At 46.1% G+C, this 8,917-nt stretch overlaps 1 long non-coding RNA gene across 1 annotated transcript; it reads right to left on the bottom strand.

Moving 5' to 3' along the window:
* Positions 1 to 305: 305 nt before the first annotated feature.
* Positions 306 to 8,021, bottom strand: LOC309871687. Its single transcript, XR_014315437.1, has 3 exons — positions 7,967 to 8,021; positions 1,201 to 1,318; positions 306 to 554 (listed from the first exon to the last, which is right to left on the bottom strand). It is a non-coding gene; the product is annotated as an uncharacterized lncRNA (long non-coding RNA).
* Between the last annotated feature and the right edge of the window lie 896 nt (positions 8,022 to 8,917).

The raw sequence follows: 8,917 nt of genomic DNA, 5'->3' as shown, positions 1-8,917 counted from the left end.
CTAGACCTGCACAGCCCCCTGTTCATCTTCCCAGGGCCCTGGCCGTGTGTGCCGCTCTCACACCTGCTCAGGCCTGAATTACTGTTCACATTTACTAAACATTTTTATGAGACCTCCCCCTTAACAACTTCCCGTGAAAGCATTCTGCACCCCCGCCCCGCCGATAGCCAGGCTTCCCTTCCCCCACCCCAGCGCATCTTTGTCCGGGTTGGATGGGAACGGTCCCATTTCTGTTCTTTCTGCGTTTGGCAAAAATATTTCTCGCAGCTCATAAACACCTGGGCTATTTTACCAGCGTCGTGAAAAGATGTTTATGACCCAAATATGAAAACTTGTTGAGAATGAATGCCGAGGCAAACGGGCTGTGTTCTTCTTGGAAAGCTAAGAAGATGATGCAGGCGGGGCGCTGGGTGAAAATGCACGTGCGCCGCTATCTACCTGCTCGCAGCTCCGAGCTCCGGCCGGTCTCTCTGCAGCTTTTCGAGGTAAGCAGGCAGCCCTGCGGTCGCCAAGGGTTATCAGCTTCCTGTTGGGGTGTTTTTCACAGCATTATTCTGTTGCAAAGTGAATGAGGCCAAAGAAAATCGGAAAAGAGATTTTGGAGCGGGGAGGTTAATAAAAATCCATTTTGTCACTCGACAGCCTCCCCCCACCCAGCTTCCTTTTCCAGGGCCCTGAGTTCCTTTGTATTATTGACAGATGCCATTTGCTCTTTTACGATGTGATAATAAAAACCTTCAGCCTTGCTCAGTGTTATTCCTTTCCTCCTCTGACCAGGAGGGAGCCAAATGGCTTGTAGTCCCCGCCACAGGCGGTTTTTCATTAGACAACTTTACAATGAACAGCATTCGAATGACACTTCAGAAAAGGAGCCGAATCTGGTCTGGGAGAGAGATTTCTGCGGAAATTTCTATGGAAACTGTAGGCAGTCTGATGGACCCAGACTTCGTTGTGTTTGTAAACGGACCCGGATTTTATACAAATAAAGAATAGTGAATGCCGAGCAAGGATGAGTTGGTAGCACCTGCAAACCGTGCGGAGCTCAGCTCACACGGGACAGTCTTCTCCTTTTTGCTGTTCGGGCATTTGTATAAAACAAGGCATTCAAGCAATAGTTGCTGAACTCCTATCAACTTGTAATCCGTCGTTCCGTTTCTGGTACAAAAACATTTCTTTTGATTTTCTAGCAGTAATTTGTACCTGGTGTTGGACATGGAAGCTTGTTTAAAATGCACTTCAAGGGGATGCCTGGGTGGCTCAGTCGGTTAGGTGTCAGCCTTCAGCTCGGGTGTTGATCCCAGTGTCCTCGGATGGAGTCCTATAAAATACATTTTTTTTAAAAATGCACCTCAAGGGTCCATAGTTTCTTATTCCACAAATTTATGTCTCAGACATTTTCGTGATTCATCGATCATTTTCAAACTTGAATTTTGTTTATTTATTTATTTGGCCAGCAATTCTCCCTATTTTTTTTTTTTTCCTTAAAATATATTATGATTAGGGGCACCTGGGTGGCTCAGTCAGTAAAGCGTCTGCCTTCCACTGAGGTTATGATCCCTGGGTCCCGGGACCGAGTCCCGCATGAGGCTCCCTGCTCAGTGGGGGGTCTGCTTCTCTCTCTCCCTCTGCCTGCTGCTTCCCCTGTTTGTACGCTCTCTTCCTCGCTGTCAAATAAATGAATAAAATCTTAAAGAGAAAAATATTTTATAGACATATATACATACATACATATATATATATATTATTATTATTAGTGCTTCTTAGTGGTTCAAGCCATTAATTAATTAAACCTACTAGTTTAAAACCAGGCCATATTACGCAGTTGTGACTCAAATTGTTCCATCCCTATATATGCCATAAGCCATAAATGAGAGGTGTTGGTAAACAACAGATGTCTTCAAAAGGACACAGACACATTTCTCTGCTGTGGTTTAGCATTAACTCTCTAGAGCCTGGACAGAAGTATTTTTGTGGATCACCGGTTCCTGTGTATGGTTCCTGAAATGTTCTATCTATAAACAAACCTAAGTGAGGCGTGATCTTGGTTGAAAAGCACGAATGTGATTCACCATATTCTACACATTGTATCATTGGTGAGGTTTTTTTTCTGAACCATAAATATAGATATCTCAGTAATAGGTTTATAATTCACTCTTTTAAAAAAAAGTGTTGATTTCTATTATTTGGTAGTAATAGTAGCTGAAATTATTGAGCATGCAGTGTGTGCCCACCTGATTCTAAACCCTGCCTGACCATGAACTCATTTTGTCCCCATCATCAAACGATAAGTATTCTGAATATCCTTGTTCTGCAGGGAAAGTTGAGGAAGTAGGCAGTTATGTGGCGGAGAAAAATTATCCATGGCCCAAGTAATGATGAGGTTGTTGCCAGTCTCTGTCCCGGGGAGGTGGTGAGCCTCTGTGCTGCTTCCCCTCTTTTACACACCCTGGTCTGGTTTTGTAGGCTTCCATGCTAGCTGTCAAGTTACCATGTCGAAAGGCAAGTGTCTTGTTCATATTGGAAGGTCTTACTGCCGAGTTAGTTAGGGTACTGGCTGTTCTTCCTGCTTTTTGCTGACGTCGCCATTTCTTTAGATAGATGATGCATGGATGCATGGATGCATGGATGCGTGGATGGGTGGATGGGTGGATGGGTGGTCCGTCAGGTAGATAGAACCCATTTTCTTTTTCTTTTAGGATTTTATTTATTTATTTGAGAGAGAGTGGGAAAGAGATCACAAGCAGGGGGGAAGGGCAGAAGGAAAAGCAGACTTTCGCTGAACAGGCAGCCCGATGTGGGACTAAATCCCAGGACCCTGGGATCATGACCTGAGCAGAAGGCAGGGGCTTAACCAACTGAGCTACCCAGGCGCCCACGAACCCATTTTTTAAGAGTTTCTGAATTAACAGCATTCATGCTGGTTTTCACCACCACCGCAAATGGAGAGGCTGCCCTAAAGGATTGGGATAGTTTCCCCAAAATTTGAGGATATTAATCTCAGCTGTTTCTCATTTCATCTCCACTCTGTTAGCAGGTCCAGAAACTTCTAAATTTCCATTGTTTCGTTCTCTCTCTCTCTCATTCTTTCTTGACCTTATTCTTTCTTTCCTTTTTTTTTTTTTTTTTTGGTCATAAATTCATCTGAGAGGTGACACAGGCCAAATAGTGAGTCCCAGCAGTACCCAGACTGGAAACGAGAAGCGACTCCACAAGTTTTAAGCAAAAGTTGTTCCCCGGAAAAACACTGGGTCATCGACATTCCCGGAACCCTCTCCCCTTGTGCAGTGAGCACGGAGCAGAAGCCAACAGATTTACTTCCAAAAAACAGATCAATCCAAGTAAAACAGGGCCTTCAGAATTCATAGTCCAACACTTACAAAATCTGATTGTGAGCAAGGTGGCTCTCGGTGTCCACACACCTCCATCCTCAAAGAGACAGAAATGCACTTTAGCAATTGCTGACGCCCCCGGGCAGCCCTGTCATCTGTGAGCTGGAAGATCAAAGCCTCGACTCCAGGACGGGAATGGGGAGAATGAGTGTCCCACTAGGAGCCTCTCGCCCCACCGTAAGCCTGCTGGTTCTTCTTGTGATCATGAGCTATTTGACTCTTAATTTGGGGTTTCATTAAGGACATATCCACACTCGAATAAGGGAAGTTTGCAGTTTCTTTTGAAGTCCAGCTGTTAAAATGAATCGTGATTCGGAACTGTTCCTATTTGCAAAGTCCGTAACTCGGTGCCTGATACACAGTCAACCCTTCGTAACTTTGGCCGTTCAACTTTTATTATTTTTTTTTGAAGATTTTATTTATTTATTTGACAGAGAGATCACAAGTAGGCAGAGAGAGAGGAGGAAGCAGGCTCCCTGCTGAGCAGAGAGCTCAATGCGGGGCTCGATCTCAGGACCCTGGAATCATGACCTGAGCCAAAGGCAGAGGCTTTAACCCACTGAGCCACCCAGGCGCCCCTAAACTTTTATTATTAAAATAACTTAATGGCAAAATTATTGGCACGGTTCCAATGAATTGATCTTATCCTGCTTTGCTGGGGTGTTTTAGAAATTTCTAGAATCGAGTCTAGCACATAGAGGGGCAACAGATTTTTTCTGTATGAGTGACTCGAACACTCGTGGTGAAACGTGGAGCTGGTTCATTAACCCCTGGGAAGCAGGCTGAGGCTCCGAAAGCTGACATAGTTGCCTAAGGTCGATTGAAACCCGGCCTTTGTAAAGAAGTTTCTTATGGAGCGCCTGGGTGGCTCAGTTGGTTAAGTGGCTGCTGTTGGTTCAGGTTATGGTCCTGGAGTCCCAGGATCCAGTCCTGCTTCCGGCTCCCTGCTTGGTGGGGAGTCTGCTCCTCCCTGTTTTCATTCTGTCTCTCAATCGAATAAATAAATTCTTTTTTTTTTTAAGATTTTATTTATTTATTTGACAGAGATCACAAGTAGGCAGAGAAGCAGGCAGAGAGAGAGAGAGAGGAGGAAGCAGGCTCCCTGCCGAGCAGAGAGCCCAATGCAGGGCTCCATCCCAGAACCCTGTGATCATGACCTGAGCCGAAGGCAGAGGCTTTAACCCACCAAGCCACCCAGGTGCCCCTAATAAATAAATTATTTTAAAAATCTTTAAGGACGGGACGCCTGGGTGGCTCAGTTGGTTAAGCAGCTGCCTTCGGCTCAGGTCATGATCCCAGTGTCCTGGGATCGAGTCCCACATCGGGGCTCCTTGCTCTGCAGGGAGCCTGCTTCTCCCTCTGACTCTGCCTGCCACTCTGTCTGCCTGTGCTCGCTCTCGCTCTCTGACAAAAAAGTAAATAAAATCTTTAAAATAAATAAATAAATAAATAAAAATAAAAAATCTTTAAGGAGCCTGTCCTGCCTTTACTTTTCTCTGCTCCTGAATTTATAAGGGTGAGCAACAGAATTAACTGACGTTCCTGTACCCTTCCGAGTGCAGCCAGTAAGTGGAAGAGATCGCTTGGCACATGTCAGAGTCAAACTAGGCCTGGTTGGAAGCCCACAGACTCAGAAGCCCTGCAGACTGTGACTCCAGCCCAAATGCTGACCCTTGGGGCTGCATGATCCTGGGCAGATCGCTTTACCTGTCTGAGCCTCAGGGTCCTTACAGAATTAAATAAAATATTGTCTGTAAAGAATCTACACCCTGATGTGGAAACACAGCTCTCTGTAGCCCACCAGGGCCACAAAAATGTGCATGTCCCCAGCCCCAGACCTGTGTTTATTTTATATTATGTGGCAAAGGGCAATTAAGGCAGCAGATGAAGGTTGAGCAGCAGGTTAAGGCAGAGAAGAAGGTTGCTTCTCACCTGACCTGAGATGGGGAGATTATTTTGGATCATTCCAGTATAACACACTGTTTTATATTATAAGAGTTTTCTGTTTGGTATGTAGCAGGAGTCAGCAATTTTTTTTTCTGTAAAGGACCAGATAGTAAATATTTTCAGCTTTGGCATTGCCTCAAGCAACCATTCCTGCTAAAAAACTGGATAGTCTTTTTATTTTTTATTTTTTTAACTTCACAATTAAAATGGAAAAACCATCTCAGCTCATTGGCAGTAACAAAACCAACAGGGAGGCCTGATGTGGCCGGCAGACTCCTGCTACACGCAAAGGTGCACATATTTATTTTATTTCCAAAAAGAGGCTAATGCCATATACATAAAGATTTTTACCCATCTTCTTACAGTAAGTTTTTAACAACACTATGTTGATGATTGCATCATATTTTCTCATAAAAAATGTAAAATGTTCATTTCTAGCTCTGACCGTTCTTTTTTAAGTGCTGTGCATAATGTGCTAAACACGTTAGAACATCCATCTTCATCCCTATCTCTGGTTGTTTCTGAGGATTATTTCCCGGAAGTAGAATTACTCCTTCTTTATCCTTTTGGCCCAAGGCCTTTGGAAAGGTTCATGGAATGAGGTTTTGGCAAAGAAAGCAAACCCTTAATGTGGAGGAGAGTGTGGAGGGGAAGAGCTAGTCGAGCAGGGTTCTGGCTCACCAGCTGGTATGGTGAGCCATATTCAAATCTAACCCTGCCTCTTGCTAGCTGTGTGACCTCGTGCCTGCTACTTAACCTCTCCAGGCCTGCTTCCTCATCTGTAAAATGGGGATAAAAATAGAGCCCACGTGGGGCACCTGGGTGGCATCTGACTCTTGATTTCACTGAGGTCATGATCTCAGGGTGAGGGAATCGGGCCCCATGTGAGGCTTTGAGCTCAGCAAGGAGTCCGCTGGAGGTTCTCTCTCCCTCTCCCTCTGCCCCTCCCTCTGCTCACGCACACATGCACACTCTCTCAAATTTAAAAAAAAAAAAAAGACCCCCCCCCTGCCTTCCTGAGATCCCACACACACTTGGCCAACAGGAACTGCTCAATAAAAAATGACTTTGATCATTCTTATCACCAGGACTTCTACTCAGCTTGAGTACGACCCCAACAGGGGTTTGAACCTGGGCTGTGCTTGACTGACTCCCAGCACCATACTTTTTTTAACTCTAGAATTTAAATTAGGGGCACCTGGGTGGCTCTGTGGGTTAAGCACCTGCCTTCTGCAGAACGTGAATGTAGACAATGAGCCACACTGGCAAGAATGACGCCCATGACTGTCACCTGTGGGCCTCAGAGACGTTTCCCATACCTGTTGCCGCAGACATCTGGAGCTATCACCACTTTGAACTTGAAATAGTTCTTAGACTCACCACTAGATGTTGAATGAACAAAGCATCACATACATTACTAGATGTCACAAAATTTTAAAAAATATCTTGATAATTGCTTCCCAGTGTGATTGATTTCCTTTGTGTTTTAATCTATGCATTTAGAAACATAACTCTGAGAAGGGGTCGATGGGTTTCACCAGACTTTTTAAGGGTCCAAGTTGCAAGGGGTCCACAAGAAGTTGCAAGTGCCTGGCCCAGAGCCTTGCTTTAACCGCTACACCCCGCAGATCTGACGGGCACGTGCACTGAAAAACAGCAGAGGAGGGAACATACAGGTGTTACTGGTCACCCCACGTGGTGATACTGGCTGACTTCCTCTCTATTTATGCACGTTTGTGTTTCTGAAATCATTACAGTCATCCTGAGAAAACAGAGCTCTGTAAAGAAGCAACACCTTTTCTCTAGGCTCGAGAGATGGCCCTGCCGGATATCAGAGACCACGTAGGCACTGAGGACCTCAACCCCAAATTAAAGCCGCTATGGAGGTCTGACTTTATGTGATTTAAGGAGACCTGGTTATTCACATTTGTCAAACACGAACTTCGACAGAAGCGAGGGGCCATCCCTGCCCACCAGACACCCAGGGAGAGAACAGGCTGCCATGGCATGTGCCCACACCATCCAAGGGGGTCTTACTTTCGCCCTGACTCATTGCTACCATTTCACAGAAGCAACTCCGGCTGAAGCCTGATGGCTGAAGATAAGGCCTTGCTCTTGACGCCGTCCTGTGAATTAGCCCGGTGCACCCGGGCCCTTTCTGGCACTTTCTCTCTGCATCTCACGCTTGTGAGTGGCAACCATTTTTCAGTTCTCTGCAGGCAATTTTTGTGGTCATGCAATAATCAAACAGGACGCTGAGCACCAGTGACAATGGGTGGGAATCCCCGGCCCGTGGTGGCGGGCACTGGGAACGCGGAGTGGGGAGAAAAGAGCCGTGGAGGAGGAGTAGGGACCCCTGGACTGAAGAGCCGTGTCCCTAAGCAGGTCAGTGGTCCATCCTACTCAGCCTCAGGGAGGTCGTGAACTTGGGATTTCTAAATCCTGCCGGAATAAAGTTAGAGCATCCCCAACAGGAGGACGATGATCGAAACCCACAGCCCTAGATCCATTGCCCAGAGAGTCTTTGTTGGCCAACCCCCGCCTTCCAACCAGTTCCAAGCTAGTCCTCTCTCCCCTCTGACACCGAACACATCTATTCATAGCACGTATACTGCACTGAGTTTCCTTACCTTAGTGCCAGTCCCTAAGGCTTCCCCACTGATCTGTCCATTCCTCCAGGGCACAGGCTGTGTTGGGGGCAGGGAGTTTGTTACCATGGATACGAGCACAGGTTGGAATTCTGCCTCAGCCACTCCCTGTTTGTGTGATCTTGGGGAAGTCACCTCTCAGCCTTTGTTTTGTCCTCGGTGGAATGGGTAGTCAGTGGTTTGACTCAGAAGTGTCAAGGGCTACTTATGTGCCAGGAACCCTTCCAGAGGCAGAGGATGGAAAACTGGCAGAAGCCACTGTCCGGCTGAAGCAAGTGCTGTAGTGGGAGGAGGGGTGACAGGCAGGGCAGGCGGTAAACAAGCATGTAATAGAGCGATAATAGCCATGCACTTTGCATGGGCTTTCGGGAGGGTTCTCTGAGATGAGGCGTTTAAATTTAGCTTAAGATTTGGTTCGCGATAAATGCCAGCAAATGACAGGACTGATTCTTTTCTTTCAGAAACCATTCCCGATCTCCGTTACAAGCCCACCCCAGGCCTGGCGCTGGGCTCTCTGTCTTGGTCCAACAACGCATCTTGTGCATGACCTAATCATGGCACTTTCAGTGTTGTGTGAAAGGGCTGTCTTAGATGCAGATAGGGTCTATGGTGACTTCACCTACCTGAAACACGAACGCCAGATTTTGTTCGTGATTATATGTTCAGCATCTCACCCAGTGCCTGGTCTGTGGTTGGTCCTAAATAAATGATTATGGGATCAAGCAGAGATCAAACCTAGAGAAAATGCCAAGACATTTTTTTAAAAATCTGTCTCAGGGCACCTGGCTGGCTCTGATGGTAAAGCACATGACTCTTGCTCTCAGGGTTGTAGGTTCAAGCCCCATGATGGGTGTAGAGATTACTTAAAAAAAAAAAAAATCTTAAAAAAAGTTTTTAAAAACCTGTCTCAGGCTTATGCTGAAGGAGTCCTGT

This window comes from Mustela nivalis, assembly GCF_964662115.1.
Source record: "Mustela nivalis genome assembly, chromosome: 8".
In the NCBI taxonomy this organism is placed as follows: domain Eukaryota; kingdom Metazoa; phylum Chordata; class Mammalia; order Carnivora; family Mustelidae; genus Mustela; species Mustela nivalis.
The sequence above is the reverse complement of the archived record's forward strand: the minus strand, read 5'-3'. Positions and strand labels throughout refer to the sequence as shown.